We start from the raw sequence: 23,404 nt of genomic DNA, 5'->3' as shown, positions 1-23,404 counted from the left end.
CTTTTGTCTCTGCCCTTGTGAGTGTCGGTTCATGTTAGACCTTGGGTGGTGATGGCTCAGTTTTATGGATGCTCTCCTGGACCTTTGTATTAGCTTGGATTATGTTCAGCTGGATCCTTTCCTTTTTCAAGGATTGTGTATGTATTTATTGATCGATGCGGTCGTTGGTATATTGTTTATGTTTCGCCTTGATGGCCGGATTGTAATGGTGTAACCTCTTGTATTCTTAACTTTATTATTTATCAGAGGGGTCTTGCAGTTGAGCAGACCCGGAGATGTAGCCCTTTAGGGGTGAACTCCGAGATCATTATGGTGTTATGTGATGTATTCTCTTATGTTTCCCTTATTCAGCTTTATCATGTATGATTAGTTTATGTTAGAATGGTTAAGTGGATAAATGGAATTAACTTTAAATGCTTATATGCAGTTCTTTCTTGAATGCCATGTTGATTGAATGCCTAAGTGGTTTAGATGAGATTTATCGTAGATGCATGTATGTAATCATCTTTTAAAATGCAATAAGTTGGAATATGAAAGAATGTAACTTAAAGTAATGGAATATATTCAGTTGTTGTTAAGGAAATCAAGTATGCTTGAAAAGATCTCTTATGTTTATGATGAAATCCTAGTGTGTTAGAATATTAGATGTATGGCTTGTAATTTTAAATGAAAAGCTTGAATGAAGATTATGAATAGATCTTAATGGATGAGTCATTGCTTGTGATTTATATTTCCATCTTTTGAAAGTATTATCCTGATTAAGAATTATCTCATTATTAAGATATTCAGCTTATTGGATTAATTGTGTGAGTTAAGTGAATTGTGAAATTTAAGTAATCTCGTTGGGAAACTCTTTAGGTGTTAGTTGATGTCTTCCGCTATGTAATCTGAATCTTTGATATCTTGTTGTATCTTAATGTGGTGTAACTTTTAAAAAAAAATTTATTGCACTCTATTCTTGTGTTCTGGCTTAATCCCTTCGGGGTTTCCTGGCGGGGCATTACACTCTTGATATGCCATTATTGTAGATACCTTATATCCTCAAAAAATTCTTGATGAAAATATTCTCTAATGTCTTGACTCGAAAGAAGCACAACATGATTTGAGGGAGGTACATGAAATTATTTGTAGGGGTCACTCTAGTGGCTCTACTTTGGCAAATAAAATCATGCATACTGGATATTATTGGCCAACCATGAAGAAGGATGCATACAATTTTGTTTAGAAATGTCGACAGTGTTAGATTCATGGTGATCTCATTCATGCGCATATGCAAGATATCCAACCCTAACATCACCATGACCTTTTTCACAATGGAGACTCAACCTTGTGCAGAAGATAAACACTACTTCATCTAATGGACACAAATTTATTCTTATTACTACAAAGTACTTCACTAAGTGAGTGGAAGTAATTCCAGTTACCTACATAACTGGTAAACAGATAGCAAAACAATTTCTATTATATTTATTCCGGTATGGAATCCCATAGACCATAATCATGGATAACGGTGTCCCCTTCAAGAACCAAGATGCCTGTGAGCTCTGTGACCAATTCCACATCTAACACTATTGTGTTACACCCTATTATCTACAAAGGAATGGTCAAGAAGAGACAACCAATAAGACAATCCTAAAAAATCCTTAAGAAGGTTGTCAATGATGCTAGTCATGATTGGCATTTACAACTGAATCCTAATCTTTGGGCCTATCAAACCTATTTTTGTACCCCTACTGGTGCCACTCCTTATTCCCTTATATATGGATCAAAGGTCATTCTCCCCATTGAGGTCAAGTTACCATTCCTTTGGGTTTCACTGTAGCATCTAATTCTAGAAGAAGACTCTAGGGTGGCTAGATTGCAAGAATCAGAGATACTTGATGAGAAGAGACAAAGTGAAAATAGTCACCTGCAAGCATATAAAAAATAACTAAGCAGAAGTTACAAGAAAAAGGTGAAAGTATGATTCTTCAAAATTGGAGACCTAGTCCTAAGAGAAAATTAGAAGAACCTTGTAGAATGAAAAAGACTAGGGAAGTTTGAGCCAAACTTGTTGGGACCCTGTGTGATCATAGGAGCCTTCGATAAAGGTCTATACTAGTAATGTATAGCTGAAGGTGAGTCATTATCTGATCCAATAAATAATATGCACCTAAACAAGTACTATACTTAGTGTTTGAGTATCTCATGTCTTAACTATTCAAAAATAAAAATAAAATCATAAAATTCATAAAATAAAAAATAGGCACCTTGACGAAAACCTAGCAAATAGGCATCTTGTGTGACCACCCAAAAAAAATATCAAAAATAAAAAAAGTAAAGAGAAATAATCCACCATGTAGTGAAAACCTAGTAAACAGACGCTTTGGGTAAGTACCCTGGTGAAAACCTCGCAAACAAGTGCCATGTGTAGAGGCTACAACTCCATTATCTATCAGTATTTCACCTAGCCACACATACCCACCTCCCTTCATCATGGCAATAAAAATAATGTGACTTAAAATGAACATGTTATCTTTGATTGTAGAATGCAATTGCATGGCATTAGTCACCCCTTTTCTAGCATCGCATCATATTCTCGTAGTCTTGACTGGGGGGAAATCCTTAGTCCTAAAAAAATCACTAAAAATTAAAATTGTCCAAAAAAATGATAAAATTTCTTGAAACGATCCATAAAAATCATAAAATGTCCTTAAAAACTCATAAAAATGACAAAAAGTCATAAAAAAGACCTAAAAATCACAAATCAAGAAAATTCAATACAATAAACTATCCCTTATAACAACAAAATTAAATAAGGAAATACAAAGTGACCATAGACTATCAATCAAAATCAAATCAACAATAGATGAAATCAAACCAATCAAATGTCTTGTTCATCATCCATCAATCGAACCCTATCAAAAATCAACTTGTCTTATACAGGGAAGGGTACACTCATAGATTGGTCTATATGGGGTATTGGCTCTCTGAAAATTAGTCTTATCTTTATCAATTTATGATGGATCATGTTCCTATGCTAATCGAGGATGTCCACAAGTGACTAGATGAGTCGGGATGGTTCATGATCTTTTTTATTTGTTTTCTATTTGTGGTGTGATTCTATGAAGGTCTAAGACATAGGTATTTTGGGTATCTATGTTGGTACATTCATTTGGCAAGTATCCTATGTAAAAATGGAAGTCAAGGATAATTATGCTTGTGACTTTCACACATACATTGACCATTAGTAGAATAACCCTAGAATGGGTGGATTCACTCCTTGTTTGTTAGATGTTTGTTACTACAATGGGATATCATTTACACCTTGGTTTTTCATACCCTAGTGTATAAAACTCCATTGATAGATAATAGGGCTCAATGACGAAATTATTTATATATAAAGGCACAAGAATTCATGTTGTTCTATCTATTCATTTTATTCATATCATCTATCATTCAATCTTACTCATCTCATACTAATTGGTCTCCTACACAATAGGAGTCCCAATTCTCATGACCAATAATGGAGTTTTCTTGTTTTGTTTAATCTAATTGTTGATTTCAGTAGTATACTCTTGTTGGTTTACATCTTGGAATTTCATAATAGAGCTAAGATTTGTGGTTGCTTGGCATAAATATATTATGGTTTCCCCTGATTTTTCAATGCATACACCTAAATTTGAGGAGGTCTCCTCCTATAAATTCATTTTTTAAAGACATTGTAAAGGTCTATCAATTGATGATTTGGGGTCCCTAGTTTATGATAGATTTCATTTAGCTTTCAAGTTATTTAGTGTTGCTTAGCAAAAACATTTTGTGAAGATTGTAAACTTGATTGCTAGCGCTTTGCTAGTATTTATTGAAATGTGACTAGAGACTTCACAAAAAACCTAAGGGGGGGGGGGGGGGTGTGAATCACTTTTCATCGGATCTATAAACTTAATCACAAAAAAAAATCTGATAAACTGTAGAAAATTGATAACACAACACCAATATTTATTGATTGTAAACTAAGGGGGGGGGGGGGTGTGAATCACTTTTCATCGGATCTATAAACTTAATCACAAAAAAAAATCTGATAAACTGTAGAAAATTGATAACACAACACACAACACCAATATTTTGACGTGGAAAACCTGGTTAAGGGAAAAACCACGGTGGGAACCTACCCACAATAAGATGATACTCTACAGTAGTATGTGAAAGTATTACAATGGGGAATGCACATGAATTTAGGCACATTGCCTAGAGCTCACTACTCAAAAGATAATGATCTAGAAGGCTACAACCCTCAAGTAAGTCTCACTGACTTACAACAAGATTCAAACTACAATCCAGAAGAAATGAACTATAATAATAGCATCTCCAAATGCCTGATGACAATTCTGGTTAAGCACAATTATCTTCTTTGTAACACCAATCTCTCCTCAACGCACTACACCAATCTCTGATAATGCAAACACAACCTTGATACCCAAATTACATGACAATATCACCTATTTATACAATTCATCAACCTTGACAACAATTTCGGCTAAACCCTCAACTCACAATTACAAAATTACATCACACGATACATAAATCGACCATCGGACCAATATGACGATTTGCATGACATAACATGGACCTAATTCAAGTCTCCACTCATGCAACACCACTGGAAATCACACTGAGATCAACCGCAACATGCTATTTATTAAACATATTATGAATCTAAATAGTCCTAAGCTCTTTCATTTTATGAATCAATCTATGCATGAAAATGATGTCTGGGGATAAAACGATAGTACATGAAAAGTTAATTAGTTAATTGTGGTTGAATGTCTTTTTTTGCACGATTAAATCGATGGTTTAACATGTTAAATGAATCTAAATACTTAATGTATTCTTGAGTGTTCTTAATAATGTTTAATTAGGTAGTTTCAATTGTTAATATTTCTAGTTCCTTGTTCTATCTTTTGTTCTTTATTTTCAATAGTTAAGTTTAGTATCTACATAGGAAAGTATGTCTCCAATCAATATGCCTCTTGCAAAGGTTAGCCACATCAACAGTTAGTCATCCCTATGTAGTTGTGACTCAACTTAGGAGACCTTGGGAGATTGGGATTCCTTATCCTTACTTCTTTTAGGAGAAGTCCAATAGAAATACTAGGTTGGTGTTGACTATGCCAAAAGGACCATTGATACCAAGAACCATGAGTGCTTCAAAGAGTTTCTTTTAAATGTAACACAAAATCATGGCTACATCCTTTTGCGTGAAGAATTGGAGGTCTTTGGAGAAGATTTAGTTATAGTTAGACTCAAAGAGGAGCTCATTTTTATGGTAATAATAGGGGATCCTAGGATGACCACAAAAAGGGGCTCATTTTTTTCTGTTTTCTTTTAGAGTGGGATGGGGAGGGCATAATAGAAGTAGTGATTTTATGCTTGCCACTCATAGAACCCTCCACAAGAGACTCAATCTTCATTCTAGTAGGGCTCACAGGGGGAGAACTATCAATGAAATAGGATTTAATGGGTTTCGATGAACATAAATCCAAATGAAATTGGTACAAATTGAATATTATATATTGGTGGAATGGAAAAAGAACTTTGTTAGTATTTCTAGCCACTAGACCCATATCATCTTTAACCTAAGATTCAAAAGAAGATTTAGCACATGAAATTAAAATCTAAGAAATTTTTTATGTCAAAAATGGTTTAAGAGAGGAATGATAATGGTAGTAGCCAATACAGAAACATCATATAGCACTAAAATGTATCATAACATATTAGGAAAATTTCTTTTACATAATGAAAGGAAGGTAGAATGGAAAGTCTACTACAACATATCAATGTGCCAACAATTAGGAAATTAACATTTGGAAGATCTTTTCACTAGAAGTTTACCCTGTCAAGCAACCTGATACTAGACCTATAGAAGATAGCCTACAAAAAAAAATTTAATCTTGCAAATCTTCACGAAACCTAAGGAAAGTTCACCTAATACAAAGGAAGGATGTTTCTAAGGAGAATGCTAGTGATAGATAATCCTATCAGAAGGGTAGAGGAGATGATGGACATAAGATCAATGAAGAACCAACTAGACGTTGTAGAGGAGGATAGAAGAAAGGGCATAAACCTATATAAAAGGAGGAGACTATTGATGAAGAACCAAGGGTCCAAGAGAAAACTAAGGAGATTTTAGAGGAAGAAGAATCAAACTAGATAAAAATGATAAAGGACATTGCTAAAACTAGGTAAAGGCCAAGGATATAGATACCCAACTATACTAGAAGTTTGAACCCAAAGGAATTGATTAACTAGGTAAATGAGATGGAAGAGTACTTTGAGTATGAAAAGGTTGAAGATTTGGAGTGAGTAATATTTTTCAAAACTAAATTGAACGAACATCTACTATCTAGTGAAACGAGGTGCATTTATATATAATTTTGAGAGGAAAGGAATAGATCACAAAATGGGAAGGGATGGTGGTGAAATTGAAAATTTTATCCATACCTACTAACTCTAAGTTGGAGATGTTGAAGAAACTTCAAAACTTGTGACAAAGAGAGAAGATAGTTAAGGAGTACACTCAAGAGTTCCACAAAATGATCATAAGGACTAGACATAGTGAAAATGAAAGGGATAAAGTGGTATGGTAGATCAATAGTCTCAAAACCATCACCCAAGAGGAATTAAGCCTAGTATAGATGACTACAATGGAGCAAGCCTACTAGTTTACACTAAAGTTAGACAAAAAGATATCTAGGAGAGAAGAGTGGATTTTAGGAAGCAAGAATGCAAAGGATTCTGGAAGGCTCGTTAAAATGTGCAGTAAGAATAGGTCAAACATTAAAAAAAATATCCTGACCACAACCAAAGAGAAAGAAAAGATTGTAATGATCATGGATACTAGAATATTGAAAGAACATTTGACCAAGGAACATTTTAGGGAACCTATTTGAAGTGCGGGGAGGTAGGACATTGTGCCTTTGAGTGTCACTAAGGGAGTGTGAGAAAGAATAGGGATTCCAAAGCTTAAACAAAATATAGAAAGGAAGAACAAGAATGATCATCTAGGTCAATAGGACATTAAAAAAGATGTGATTTGTTGGTCATGAGAAGGTTCTTGTTATGAACAAAGATAAAGGAGAAATTGGCATAGAGGAAGAAACTATTTTAGAAAGGGTGCAAGTTAGGAGGAAAATATGGTAATGTCATTATTGAAAGTGGTAGCACAAATAATCTGGTCTTAGAGTAGATGATCTAAAATCTAAACTTGAAGAGGATGATACATCTAAACCCATACTAGATTACGTGGATTCAAGCTGATCACAAAATATTGGTAAGTGAACAATGCCTTGTCAAATTTCACATTGGATCCAATAGGGATGAAGTGTTCTCTGATATTGTGTAGATATATGCTTGTCATTTTTTGTTGGAGATACCTTGTAAGTATGATAGGAGACTCATACATGATGGGAGAATTAAGGCATACGCTATGACCATGAATGAGAAGAAACATATTTTGATTCCTCTAGAGGAAGAGAAGAAGAAAGAAGTGTGTGATAATGTAAAAATATATTTTGTAGATGGGAGGAAGTTAGTAGATGAATTAAACCATGATAATACATGTTTTGGAAGGCCATGTATAGGAAGTGTGGCAGTAAGACCTTAGGAGACAAAGATAAGCATTAAGTCTCCCCCTAGAAAGATGCACCACTAAAAATGCATCTAGTTAGAAAAAGGAGGGGAAATAACCCCTAACTTATGCCTAATATACTCAAAGGTATCCTTTGCCAAAGATGTAGTAAACATGTCTGCTATCTATTTTGATGGAGAAATGCATTCCAATCTAACTTCTTTATTTGCAAGTTTCTCTCTCAAGAAATGATAACGGATTGAAATATGTTTATTTCTTGAATGCATAACTAGATTCTTTTAAATGATTATAGCACTGGTATTAGTACACATAATTGGAATAGCTTCATCATACACTACTTTGATATCCTTAAGACTTTATTTCATCCACAAAACTTGAGTACAACAAGATGTTGCAACAATATATTTAGCTTATGTAGTAGATAATGACACTGATACTTATTTCTTACTCATCCATGAAACCAATATCTCCTAAACTAAATGCACAACCATTGGTACTTTTCGTAAAATTTTGTTGTAGCAAATATATGTCCAATCTTGCATGTCATGCTCTAGTCTACAAACTATGCCCAGATCATCTAATAGTTTGAATCTATCTGGTTGTTAAATGTATAGTTCTTCTTCCAGTTCTCCATTCATAAATGTTGACTTAACATCCATTTGATAAATCCTAAAGTTCTTGTAAGCAAAAAACACAACAAACATTCTAATAGATTCCATCTTAGAAACAAACTTGCACATCTTTATCAACAACAAAATCAGAATATGTTGTAGCAGCAACTAACTGTACACAGGTATTATGGCTTAAGCAAATGTTGAAAGACATAAAGGTAAAATGAAAGAAACCTGTAACTATCTATCAATTGACATATCTAAGAATCTGGTACTACATTCTAAAACTAAACATGTTTCTATCAAATTGAATTTTCTGAAAGAGAATGTTGAAGCAAAAGAAGTAAAACTGGTTTATGTGAATACTAAAGAGCAAATTGTAGATATTTTCACTAAGCCTTTGCCTAAGGAGACTTTTGAATATCTTAGAGATTAGCTTGGGGTCATACCCTTACCGGTAGAGACTTAGACAGATGATGTTTGTCATCAACCGACAAAATTAACAGAAAAATCTTTTATTTCAGCTTTGATGATGAGAGATACTTCTCAGGGGGAGTAGTTGGTATACTGAATTGGTTGGTATTTTGTATTTGAACTTGGTTTTGTAGTAACCTTGGCATTTTATTTCAAAGGGGGAGAGATTGATATGGAAAAACACAAAGAAAACACATGTTACTCTCAAGGGGAGAGACTGTTATTGATTACTCTCTGTATCTGAATTTTGATTTCTGGTTATGATCTCTTTTGGGAGATTGTTGGTTTTTGGTATTTGGCATTCCTGTTTTGGCACTTTGATGGTTTTTCCATCTTGTGTTGCCATCAATGCCAAAGGGGGAGATTGTTGTTATTTTGGTTATCTTGATATGGTTTTGTCATTGATGTCAACACCTATTAACACTTATCAACTCTGGCACTTTGGAGAATTAGCAATGTTCACCGGTAAGCAAGTGACTTATGCACAGTCACCGGTATTTGGTACACCGTAGGATATATTGTTCACCAGCACTTGGAATAACATGAAAAACACTTGGTTATGTTGAAGACATCATTTGGACACTTTGTCTTGGAGATTTGTTCATTGATATATTCGTGTTTGCATATTTGTTGTTACTGGCAAATAGGTCCAGGTTATGCACCGGAAGGCTTATCTATTCCAGATCAGCACAACACACTATGGAGATGATTTATTATTGTTGTAAATGCATTAAGCCGCCATGTTGAATTGGATATTGCATCAGTTATTGATTTACTTATAATTGTTTTATTATAATCTTTTAGAGACGACCTACTAAAATTGGTCTTAGGTTATGCTATATATGTAAGATCTTATTTGTAAGATCGGTATGCGATTGGGAAAAGGAATTGTAAGAAGGTATATGCAAGATTAAGCAGAGCTATACACGCAGACATCATTTGAAGGTGAAGCAATGTTTTTGTAAAGGCATATCAGAACTGAACCAGTACTGAATCCAGCATATGAAGATGCTATTTTGAGCAATACATCATTATTGGATTTAACCATCCAACTATAGTCAGTGTGACTCCTATTTGTGATTCAGCAGTGAGCTCTAGGTGCTTGGCCTTTCTACATGTGCAAACCCCATTTGTGTACACATACTATCTACAGTAGTATCATCTGATTGTGGGTAAGGTTTCCCACCGTGGGTTTTCCCCTTACAGGGTTTCCACGTACAAACATTGGTGTTATGTGTTGTGGATGGTATTGTCTTTCTGTTTTCATGCATTAATCTTTACTAGTACTGCAATTAACTGATAAACTGTTTACCAACATAAAGTTTGGTTTAGCGGTATCAAGCATTAAGGTTGGTTAAGTTGTTTTTGGCTTGAATTTATTAGACAACTGATTCACCCCCCCCTCTCAGTTGTCTCAGAGACCTAACAATGACTTGTCCTTATTCATTCAGTTTGTTCTAGAACACCCACTTAGTCCCTATCACATTTTTATCCACTCATCTAGGTACTAGCTCCCAAGTCTAATTCTTTTGTATCTCATTTTATTTCCCTTCCATTGATTTAACCCAACTTTTTTGTTTTCTTGCTTCTTCATATGATTTAGGTTCAATGAGTGGAAGAAAATAGCAATTAGTTTTCTCATTTACCTCTATAACACTTCTTGTCTGAAGTACTTTGTTCTTGTCTCTGATTATTTGATCTTCTAAATGATTGCTCTACACATATTTTGAGGTCTTGATTGCTTGCTCTGATTCTTCCTTATCTTCTATTTTTTCTACGTCATTTGGTTTCTCTTCATTGTTGTAACATCATAAATTATCACCGAGCCCATTTACACCTCATGTTTGTGCCCCTACTTTAGCACGTCCCCTCCTCATGACATATATAGGTTTGTTTTGTGCCCAAACTCTAGTTTTGATGCCATGTACACCCACTGATGAATTTCCTAGAGGGGTGTCCTCCCTAGAACTTAACTTGTTCCCCTTGCTAAGAAGGACTAGGGCACCCATGCCTTGGTTCCTCTTAGTTGGGCCCAATTTTGAAGTGGGGCAAGGGTCCTGTCTCTTCGATGAGAATTCAATTTGTGGCTTTGCATGACCATTGGAGGTCACCCTAATCAGTAAATGACCTAGAGAACCTTATATAAAGACATTTGATCAAGCTAATTCCAAATCAATTCCTTGCATCTATCAAGAATTCATTATCAAACATTTTCAGATATCTTCAAGGATGCATATTCTTCATTCAACCATTGCAAAGGAAAATTACATCATTTGTATGCAAGCATGTGTGTATGATTAGGGTTTTGTCATGTTCATGCCATTTCATAAAATATATGTGATTACATTCAAGAAGCAAAGCATTATCATCATCAACAATTTTAGATCTGAGGTATACCTTTCAATTATTTATCTCAATATTTGTAGTTATTCATTTAATTAATTTTAATTCCTAAATTGGGGTTTGACTTAGGCAAACCCCTATTCACAACCATTTTCCCCTTTATTTATGTGTATAGGAACATGTGCAGAAATATAACTTTCAAGATTTACATTATTCACAAAGACAAATAGATTCCCTTTTGGATGGTGGAAAGTTTGGAGGACCAAAGTAATGGGCATTCTATTACTGACAATTCAGGTCGACCTTTTGGGAGCAGTTCTGAACCTTCACATATTGCTCAGACCCATTCTTGTGGTTTCATTTAATGATTTTAGCTCACTATTTATGCTCGATCTCTTCAATATCTACACATTTATCCTAATTTTGGCATCTTTAACAAATTCAAATCAATTCAACTCAAGGGAAAGAAGAAGCACATCTAAAAAACCCTAGAATTTGATCAAAATCTAGATCTATTAGGTTTAGATTTATCTAATTCCTATCTTTCCCTAATGTAATTGTTCCCTACAAAAAATTAGTGGTTTTTATTACCCTAGTGGTGGAAATCCTAATTTTCACCACATTACATTTTGGTGAATTCAATGTAAATTGTCATCAAGCCAATTTACACCCCATGTTTGTGCCCCTACTTTAGCATGTTCCGTCCTCATCACCTATCTAGGTTTGTTTTGTGCCCAAACAATAGTTTTGATGCCATGTATGCCCAATTATGAATTTTCTAGAGGGGTGTCCTCCCTAGGGTTTAATTCTAGCCCCTTGCTAAGAAGGACTAGGGTACCCATGCCCTGGTCCCTCTTAATTCGGCCCAATTTTGAAGTGAGGCAAGGTTCTTATCTCTCCAATGGGAATTCAATTTTGTGGCTCCGCATGACCATTTGACATCGGCCTAATTGGTATATGGACTAGAGACCCCTATATAAAGACATTTAATCAACCTAATTTCATCTACCCATTCAATCAATCAAGCAACAAATTCCTTGCATTCGTGAAGCATTCATTATCAATAATTTTAATAGATCTTCAAGGCATATTCTTCATTCAACCATTGTGGAGAAAAATTACATCATTCATCTACAACCATGTATGTGTGATTAGGGTTTTGTCATGTTCATGTTGTTTCATACAACATATGTGATTACATTCAAGAAGCAAAGCATCATCATCAACAATTACAAATCTGAGGTATACCTTCCCATTATTTATTTTAGTATTTGCAATTATTCATTCAAGGTTAATTATTAAACTTGGGTTTGACTTAGGCAAACCCTATTCCCAAACCATTTTCCCCTTTATTTTTGTGTGCAAGAATGGGTGCGAAGCTGTAACTTTCAGGACCGACATTATTTGTAGAGACAAACAAACTCCCTTTTGGATGGCGAAAAGTTTGGAGGACCACAACGACAGGCATTCTGGTCTAGACAATTCAGGTCGACCTTCTGGGAATAGTTTTGAACATTCACATATTTCTTAGATCTAGGTTTGTGTCTTTGTTTCATAATTATAGCTCATTGTTTATGCCTGATCTCTTCAATATCCACACATTTACCCTAATTTCATCATCTGTAACAAATTCAAATCAATTCAACTCAAGGGAAAGAAGAGGAACCTCTAAAACCCCTAGAATTTTATCAAAATATAGATCTATTAGGTTTAGATCTATCTAATTCCTATCTTTCCCTAATGTAATTGGTCCCTAAGAAAAATTAGTGGTTTTATTACCCGAGTGGTGGAAACCCTAATTTTCACCATATTACAAATTTTACTTCCTTCTAGATCTATCTTTTCTTCTATAACAACAAGAATGATCTCAAATTCAATCTATTAAATAGGTTTACAGGAAGTCTAATCCCATACCTCGCATACTTTTGCATTTGTGGAAAGTTTAACCACCACATGTTTCAATCAAAGTCAAATATGGACAGATAAATAATGTTTTTTTTTAGTATATAAGGACTAAAGTTTCAAATTCAAAATAAAAAGAAGATTGACAACCCAAGATTAAGCTTGTTAATGACTATGTGTATGAATAATTTTTTTTGGCATGAGCATATTGAAACTTGGGAAGTTGAACAAGACATGTAAACAAATGATTATTTAATATGATTGGTCCAACTGGGATGAGCTATGGGAAATAACAGATTTGATGAACTATGGTAATAAGAAAAGACTACTTGCTAATATATTGGATGGACTAGATTGCAAGACGATATAGAATGGAAAATCAAAATAGATCATTGCATGATTCCAATGCAACCAAATTTTGTCTAATATATGATGAGGTATAAGGGAATTAGGTTTTGGTTTACTTGCTAGAGGTGAAAATAGAGCATATAAATATATGTAAATCAGCATAGAAGGGGTTGGTTGTTGATATTGTCAAGAATAGAAGGTGTGAGAGATTGCATAGCATAATAGAGATGGAAATGTTCAAACAATGAACCATCCCGAAGGATAGTAGAAAAGGAAGATTTATAGAGAAGAAAAGGTGTGTATGATGAGTCTATAAATGAAAAAGAAAATTTTCAAAGGTTCACTCAGGAACCTTCTTATTTAATTTTAAATTAGAGGTATGTCAGTAGTCTTCAATGTTGTAGCCATGTAATCTAAGTTTGGGTTGGTGCCCTGTTCGAATGTAATCAAGGAATTGGTGTTCTCTTTGGATTGGTGTCCAAAATATATTATTATTGTAAATGGGATTGATGTCTCCAGATTATTGGTGTCTTCAAACTGACTGTAAACATTTGACTTATTTGTGAGGTTGGATTTGGACAGTAGCTTCTAGCAACATTTTCTCACTATGGTTTTTCTCATCTTGGGTTTTCCATGTATATATTTTGATGTTATGTATTTTTTTTCTTTATATAATTGATTGTATCTTATGGATACATTCAATTTAAGTGTTTGATATTAAAAGCTAAAAATAGATAGTGAAGTTCTATGATACACCGATTTACCCCCCCTCTCAGTGTATTGGTGTGCTCGACCAAGTTTAACCTACAATTAGTTCATATTATTTAATACAACTTGTAGCATCCTAAATTATACTCCCTTACAATTTTATCTACATTTGGGCCCTCACCTTGGCGTTTGTACCCTGAGGCCTGACTAGGACCTGATTCTACTCATACTATGCAATTTTGCCACTATTTTCACCTCATCTTGCCCTTAAATTTTTTTGTCTTTGATTGGGTAGGACCATGGCATGGTGCTCTGGTCCCCACAGTACCAAAGCACCCAACACCTTATTCCTCCCAATTAGAACTCAATTTTGGGCCTCCTAACGATCATGAGAATTGAGTGGAAATTTTGGCTCCATGTCAGCTCATGTTGGAAAATTAAGTTGTTTTTCAATGAGAAAGTATAAAAGGAGGTCTACCCCTCTCATTTTGATATCCACACATGAAATTCAATTTGACATCAAGCAATCAAGCATTCAATTTCAAGTGAGCTAGCAATCAATCTTCTTTCAAACATTGGAGTAGAGATAAGGTCAAGATTCAAGCATTGGAGTTGACATTCATGTTCTATGTTATTGGAAACTTCATGAAACCCTAATTCCATGTGGAGACAAACAAAACTTCACAAGGAGGTATATCATTTGTGTTTCAACCATTATTCAGCATCTCCCTCAAAAGGAGAACATTTTCATTACTGTAATTCAATCATATTTCATTTCTATTTCATGGTTAATTCCAAAACCAAAGTTTGACCTAAAGAAAACCCCTATTCCCAACCTATTTCCCTTCTCTAGTGTGTGCAAAAACAAGTATGAAGTTGTGATCTAAGTACGGAGGACCAGAGCAACCACCATCCTGGTCCCGACAAATTAGGACCTCCTTCTACAAATAGATTCGAATAAATTTACATTCCTTAGATATAGGTTTGTGGCTCGATCTGATGACTGTAGCTTACTATTCATGCATTTTTACATCAATTCCAGCAAATTTACCCTAATTTCAGCATTTTCACAATTCAACTTGAAAGAGGTCAGTCCAATCAAATCTAGTAAATCTAATAGAATTATTAGTCCTTATCCTTGCTGGTTTGTGGCTAGATCCATTGAGCTTACTCCCCTCTTTCAATTCAATGGTCCCTATGCCTAAATATTAGCAGTTTTCATACATCTAATGGTGGAAACCCTAATATTTTTCACAATTAACCAACTCATATTGAAAAACTAAATCTTTCATTACCTAAGGATACTAAAATTAATATTTTATTTTCTTAGTGGTGGGTCTTGATTCTATTTTTCAATTTATGAAGAACCATAAGTTTATGAGACTTCATCATTTTTTTATGTAATGGTAGCACACACGAAGAGATACTGTGATCAATTATGTTTTTTTATCATATTATAGATCCTATATTATGATTTTTAGCTTGAAATTAGATCTAAAAACAAGTGGCTCAAACTTTTAATACATATAACCATCGCTATCTCAATATATATTTTTAAATTAAATACTTATGGTTTGAAGTCAGCAAAGAGATTTGAGGGAGTTTTTCATGGTTGTTATTTGTACTATGTGTTTCTTTGTGGTTTTCCCGTTTACTACATTTATTATGGGATTTTTTAGCATTTTAATGGCCTTGTCCAACCTCAACCCAACTATTGATGCTTGAGTTGGATTTTTGGTATATGGTGATAATGACACCCATGAACAAATAGCCCAGGAACTTTGTTCCCAATTTTTTTCAAAAGGTACGCCTTTTGGTACCCTAGATGTTGTTCTGCCTGATTAGGACTTTAAAAACGATTGTAAATGGCTTGAAAAGTTTACATTAATAGGTTATTTTGTTGGGGGGATTCCACCGGAAAGCATGCTTCATGACTAGATTACCAAGGCTTGGGCCCCTCATAGGGTCAAGGTTGACGACATCTAGAATCTCAATAAAGGCTTTTTTTTGTTTCACTTTACCAATTCCACCCATGTGTGTGATATTATGTCATGGACCTTGGTTTGTTTGGTCCTCTTTACTTGTTTTTCAACCATGGTCACAAGACTTTACTATCTTTGATGACAAGAAGCTTAAAGTCCCAATCTAGATTGATTTTCCTAGTCTCCCTTTGCCTTGTTGGCTATTTTTGTCTCAAGACCTCAAAGAGACTATAAATATCCATATAGGAGGTTTGTGTTACTCTCAACGAGTAACCTATCTAAATTTTCCCAATTATTTTTTTTGGTGCTAATCTTCAAAGCTTAAGATTAAGGACTTTCCTTTGGCTACTCCAAGAGCTACATCTCTTCCCAAGTAGGTTGCTCCTCCTCATTCTAAAGCTCCTAAAACTAAGGAGGGTTGGACTAAAATTGTTTGCAAAGGATCAGCCCTCTTCTCAAAATCCACAAAACTTTGTTGTTACTCAAACACAACCCCAAGTTTCTTCACAGTCATAGATACAACTGTAGTCATAGCCACAACCATCACCACCACAATAGCCAATTTTAAACCCTATTTTACAGGGAAAGTAGCCTTTAGGTTTTAGTGGTGCTCGCTCTTGTTAGGTTCGTACCCCCTACCTACTTCTCTTATTTCAGCTGAGACATCCTATTTGTGTAACTCTCATAGCCCTTTTGGGTGTGTTGAGGATGGTGACAGAGCTCTTGAAAAGTACCAAGTGGTTCCGCACTTGGGTTTCTAGTCAGAAGATTTTTTGCAAAATAGTTTCTCCTCTCTTGAGGATGAGGATAACATGCATGATTTTCAATCATGAGTTTCATGTCTTGGAACGTTCGAGGTCTTTCTAACCTTTTCAAGATGTATTTTGTGCACGGGATACTCATTTGAAATATCCTAGTATTGATATTTTTTGTCTTCAAGAGATTAAAATTATTGTTTTCATAATTACTGCTACATGTCATGTTATTTGGCCAAATGGCTTAGTTTTTGCTTTAGATCACAGAGTTGGTTGAGGAAGTGTTGTCACTCTTCTCTCGTCATGCTAGGAGTCCTCTATTGGGAACCATGGAGCAAACCCCACTCAGAGATTGGTTGTGGTCCTCATGTTAATTGAAAATCATTCCTTTGGGATCAGTAATGTTTATGCTCCCAATGATATTGTGGAAATATCTCACCTTTGGCGATGGATTGTGGATTCATTGTCACCTACTACTTGGGTTTTGTGTGGTGACTGTAATATGGTTGAGGTGGCCTTTGATAAGGAAGGTATTTTTCCTTTTCAATGGACAACTAGGGAGAGAGAAGCCTAGTTTTACAAGCATAATAAATTGGGTCTTTTTTATCCCAATACCAACCACCTTTGTCTCTAGGGTGTATGGCAGACGGAGTAATTTTTAGGAAATTATTGACAAAATTCATAAAAGACTTGATCATGCCATGATCACAGCTCATTTTTTTCTCTTTTGGAGATAACCAAGAGCTTCTATTTTTACCTCTGCCTGAGGTAATGTTGTCAAACCACTTCCCCATAAATTTCTCCATTAATTGGCAAGTGGATCGTGTTTGGCCTTTCAAATCTCTTTTTTTTCTAAATAATTCTCTACTAAATCACCCTACTCTGGCGGCCCACATTTAGTAGGTTTGGAACTTGGAAAGTCATCCCACTCATCTTTCTGACTCGATTACATGGTGTAATGATGCTATCCAATGCACGGCTCACTTTCTTTGCATCTATGGAAGAAACCTAGTAGTGTCTTTTTCGCAGTCCTATGACGCCAATACTCTGGACCTGTGTCATGACATAGAAGCTCTCACCACTCACCCCTTCTATCTTGCATTATAGGTTCAAATTTCTCAACTCAAGCACTAGAAACAACTTGTTGATAGCTATGTCACCTGTGGTACCAAAATCAAGGCTAGGCTTTACTATCTTAAAGTGGGAGATCATGCCTCCAAATAATTTTTCTTGGCCGTCAGAGGTCATAATTCCTCACTTGGTATTAAGCACATTAAATATGGCCAAATGTTGTTCTCTAAGCTCCTGAATATCCTTCAAGACTTTGTCAGACATTATGAGAAGGTATTTTCTACTCATGGAAATTCTCCTAAATGTGAGAGGGACTTGAGGGAATGTCTCTTTGTTGTTCACTCTCGATTATCTGTGTCTCAAAAGACTTTTTGTGATTAAACCCTAACCCTTAAATATCTCAAGGAGGCTATTTTCTCTATGGCTGATGACAAGGCCTCGGGTTGTGATAGCTTCCCCTTCGAATTTTACAAAACCCTTTGGCTTTGTGTTGGATTTGACCTCCATAAAGTCTATCTTGAAGCTTTGCATTCTCAATCTCTAAGTCAACTTATTAACAAAGGGAACATCAAGTTCATCCCTAAGGCAGGGGACCTTGAGGATATCTATAATTGGCATCCCACCACTTTACTCAATGTCTCTTATAAGATCATTGCTAAAGCATCGGCTCTCGAGATTCACCATCTCCTCCCTTAGATTGGTAGACCTGAGTAGACAGGTTTTATCGAGTCTAGATTCATTCTGGATAATATCATTGTTGTTTAGGAAGTTATGGAGTGGGCTCACCGCTCTAAACAGAATGTCGTCTTTGTCAAGATAGACTTTTCTAAAGCGTATGATTGTATTGAATGGCCTTTTATTCTTGTTATGCTCTAGGCCTTAGGGTTTGGATATCAGTTCATTCGATCAATGCAAATTCTCTTTGGAGATGCCTCATCTTGTATCACCATCAATGATCGAAAATCTTTGACTTTGTCATTGTTTCACTCCATTCACTAAGGTTGTTTGTTGGCTCCCTCTTTATATGTGTTGGCTACTAAAGGTTTTGGTTACCTAATCACAACTACCATTAATATTGGGCGCATTAGGGGGACTTCCCTGGTTGAGTCACCTTCTTGGCTTGTCAATGGTCATTTTATAGATGAATCCTTTCTCACCCTTATTAAAGATGAAGATAATGTTCATGAATATTTGCAATGCCTTGATACTTTTTATTTGGCTTCTGGGTTGGTGATTCAATGGCACAAAACCTACTATTATATACAATCCTTTCTCTTAGTCCCCAATTGGCTTCTCCAATATGGGCAGAAATGGATTCAGCATTGGGGAAATATTTTGATTTGTGTGCATTCCCTTTGCCTTCCAGGGTTCTCCTATTGACTTGTGGAATGCGGTTCTCACCAGAATCAACAAATAATTGACTTTTTGGATTAGTAATCCACTTTAGTTGGCTGGTAAATTCTAAATTTGTTCTAAAATTCTTTTTGCTACCCATGTGTACTATTCTTCTTATTGGGCCCCCTCGAAAGATTCTTATAGTAAGCTTGAGAATCTTCTTCAGGATTTTTTGTAGGCTTTGGCAGCAAACCATCTAGACTTTCACAAAGTCGCCTAGGAGTATTGTTGTCTCCCCAGGGAGTCTAGAGGTCTTGGCCATATTTCAACCCAAAAGTAGGGTCTTTGATTATGCACCAATTGGGTCATTTAGGCCATCACTGGTGATGAAGCCTGGAAAGTTCTTCTTAGACAGTGCATTTCTGTTAGATAATCGGCTAATAGGCCTTCATGGAAGGGGATCATCTTCAAACCCTCTTGACATGAAAGATAGAGTGCATATTCAAGGCACTTTTGTTGCCAAAAGCATTTGGTGTGCTTGGGAAGCTATCAAACCTTGGCTTCATTAGGATGAAGTTGTATTTAGGGATGGTCTTTCTTTCAATCAACATAATATTTGGTGATCACCACTCTTTCATATTCAAGGGCTTCCTTTAGCCTGCATTCCTAGGGTTAGTGATCTCTGTTTTCACAAATGTGGCATTCGCACCCCTAGGGACTTTTCTCCAGAGCTACCATGCAACTCTTTTCTTGGGAGGACATGCAAGTCTAGTTTCGGCTCGCTCGACCAAATCAACAAACATTTGACCTTGTCTTGTCAGCTCTACCTCTGAATATGCTACAAAAGCTAAGCATTCATTCTATCAAACCCTAATGGAAATATTGGTGTTGGTTTCCCAATACGCCCTTTTGTTATATAAGCCCTTGCTGGGTTACCAGTGGCTCATGCCTCATTTGCCTATGGTCCCGGCTTTGAATATTTCAAGGCATTTGCAATCGCCATAGCACATATGGCATCACAGATTTCAAACTATTTGGTTTTCCATTGTTGAGCCTAAGATGGATCGCTTTACCTAGTGTATTCTTTTCCAAGGCTTGTCATTGGGAGCTCGGTTGCGACACTTGGGAGTTCTTGACCCTCGTTGCCCATTTTGTGGTCAATCGGAATCTTTCACTCACCTTTTCTAGTTATGCTGCCAAGCTCAGCATTTGTTGAATTGGAAATACTTTTCGGCCTAAGCCTTTCTGATTTCACTTGGCATATGGCTATTTTGGGGGACTCCTCTCGAATTCTCTTCAAATTCACACAAATTTGGCATGCTTTCAGGGTGGAAATCTGCTTCACATTATGGAAGGATAGAAATGTTTGTTTTATTTTCTCACTGCTCTATTGATATTCATGTTTCATTTTTTACTAAAGGGTGTATTTGTTTGATAATGTGATGCTTCAGAGTCAAGTGCAAACCAACAAGGTTGCACTTGAGGTGGCCCACTTGCAAGTTATCCTAGACCATTGCAGAAATGTCCCTTGTATGTTGGCATGAGTTCCTTCAGACCCTTATACCTCCCATGACCTCTCTTCACCCCATGATAGTTCTTTTCCCTAGGGCCAATGGCATAGTCGTAGCTCCTCTGCTTGTCGTTCATAGCCCCCATGAACCTAGTTTCCTCACCACCAATCCGATAGTGGCATCAACTGCAATCGATGCCACACACATGGTGGCTCTGCCTTCGGGTGGGGTACGATGGGTGCTGACTTTTCTGCTAGTGGTGGTTCTGGATGGCCTAATATCAGAAGTGATAATACTTGGTCTAACTCTTCCAAAGGGTTCATGTGGCTTGCTCTGGCCATTTCCCTAGTCAAAGAGGAGAAGGAGAATGAAGAGATGGCTATTGATGAAGGGTGGTCCTTCCCAAATGACAACCTTGATCTCATTGATGTATAAGGTCCCTAGGATGATCATGATCCACCACCGCCTCCTACTACCACTGCTTTAGCTGCTTAGCAGATTATTTTTAGTTATTTTTTGTTCCTAGGTGTTGCCCGTGTTTTTTTATATTATAGTGCTAATTGTAGGTGTTGCCCTTATGATTCCTGAGGGGTGATCTCGCATCCCCCTATCTTTTTTGTAGATAGTGTACTTTTAATTATTTTTTAATGAAAAATGCCTATTCATCAAAAAAATTAAATACTTGTGATTATTATTTTTTCCAAGAAAAAGCAATTATCATTACGTTAATTGATTCATAATTCAATGGAAATATATCAGTTTTGGATGTGGTGGTAGCACATTAGTTGCTACTACAATTGATTATATATTTTATCATATCATAGATCCTATTCAATGTTTGATGTTTAAAAATGGATATACATAAAAATGAGTGTAACCTTTAAAGGTGCAACTATCACCATCTTAAAACATAAAAAATAAAATTTTTAAGCCTACAATGATTTCTCTCTCCAAAACCTGGATAATTATCAAATTATGAATTGAAAAATCACAACATGCATATGTTCTATTATTTGAATCCATGATTTAGGTCAAAGTCATATACATCTCAAGTAGACTTCAATTTAATTGTAACAAATAATGGTTTTAAGGAAAAATTGATTCAAAACCAATCACAATATCCACAACAAATTTAATGAAACTAGTTATTTGGAATTCTTAAAGGTATGATAAAAAATGTTGAAGAAAGGTTATCGAACACTTACAGTTTTTGAAGCTTACTCAAATTCGCAAATTCTTGTGGTAGTTCTCCAGATAGATTGTTTGAAATAAAACCCCTATTAAATATATAGATAAAATTATTTTTTTATTATCTATATTCAATGGAGAATATATATTCATAAATAAAAGGTAAAGTAGAAATATTACAGTGTGAGCATTGAACTTCCAAGCTTTCCAAGCTCCTTTGGAATTTGACCCGATAGTCGATTTATATTTAGAGATCTTTAAAAAATAGATAATAATATAGTAAGTCTAACATGAAATCTATAGTTTGTTAACATTATTTATAATATAAATTATGAGATATAGTTTTAAAATCCTAAAAAATGACTCACTATAAAGTGACAACTACAAATTTTAAATTAAGTATAGATCTTACAAGGAATTCAAATGGGCCAAAGATCCTAGATCTGCTGGTATTGAACCACTGAGATAATTTCGAGTTAGATCGCTGTGGAAACAATATAATAGATAAATATATGAACACCTAAATGATCATTAAAAATATATATATTTTTCTACTCATATCTATTTGATATGCTACTCAAATAATGTTGTAAAATAAATAGAATAAACATGTAAAATAAAATTTATTATTTTTCTACTCATTTCTTTTCATTTTTCTACTCATGTCTATTTGAATGTAAATCTAATACTGTATAGCTTATTGTTAAATATACTAAATCTAAATTTCATTTATGAGATATTCTAAATCATGAGAGCAAGTGTAATCCTAGGTCAAAGTATGTTTATACAACACTATTAAACTAAGCATTCAAACATGTTATTTAAAATGAAGCTCATTGGAATTAGGATTGTTTGGGGGATTGTTTTAGATTAAGGCAAAAACAGGTTTTGAAGGGGCCCTGAAACCCTTTACAAAATGATTCTAAGAGGATTAGAATCAGAAAGCAACATCCAAAACAGAACTATCAAACCAAACTTATCTAAGAGGGTGGCTAGTTACTTACAAGAAGCCTTGAGAGTTACAAAGTGTCTTGTATTCATATTTGTTGTTTTTAATAAGAAATCAAAGAATTATAATAATAATATATTATATTCTATATTCCTCATTATCTTAAATTTTACCAAAAAATCTTAAAAAATAATATTGTACCATTCAGTCACATAGTAAACATTATGTGATCTTCATCATTAACCAAATTAAATTTATTAATCCTTACATAACAAATTGTAAAAGTTTACTTACAAAGCATTCCACCACCTAGTCCCAATAATATTATAGCCTTTCTTTTGTAAAGAGTAGAACTATTAATATTATTAAAAGATTTCTCTCAATTTGCGCAAATGACTATGTGGCTACCGGAATGCACCCACCTCATAGTGTACATTATAAGTCTACCTTATAAAATACACTATGGGGCAGGTGCATTCTGGTGGCCCCATAGAGCCGCCAAAGATGTGGGGCGTTGTAATTTTAGTATTATTTAATTGAATCAACAAAAGGTGAAAAGTCATGTGGAAGGGAAATCGTTTCAACATTCATGACCTTACA

At 35.1% G+C, this 23,404-nt stretch overlaps 1 non-coding gene across 1 annotated transcript; it reads right to left on the bottom strand.

Moving 5' to 3' along the window:
* Positions 1-21,831: 21,831 nt before the first annotated feature.
* LOC131039358 (uncharacterized) lies at positions 21,832-22,339 on the bottom strand. The gene is made up of 3 exons (XR_009372800.1): positions 22,268-22,339; positions 22,036-22,110; positions 21,832-21,944 (listed from the first exon to the last, which is right to left on the bottom strand). It is a non-coding gene; the product is annotated as an uncharacterized LOC131039358 (transcript).
* Between the last annotated feature and the right edge of the window lie 1,065 nt (positions 22,340-23,404).

Source organism: Cryptomeria japonica, chromosome 6 (genome assembly GCF_030272615.1).
Source record: "Cryptomeria japonica chromosome 6, Sugi_1.0, whole genome shotgun sequence".
In the NCBI taxonomy this organism is placed as follows: Eukaryota; Viridiplantae; Streptophyta; class Pinopsida; order Cupressales; family Cupressaceae; genus Cryptomeria; species Cryptomeria japonica.
Note: the sequence above shows the minus strand (reverse complement) of the source record. Positions and strands in the feature narration are given on the sequence as shown.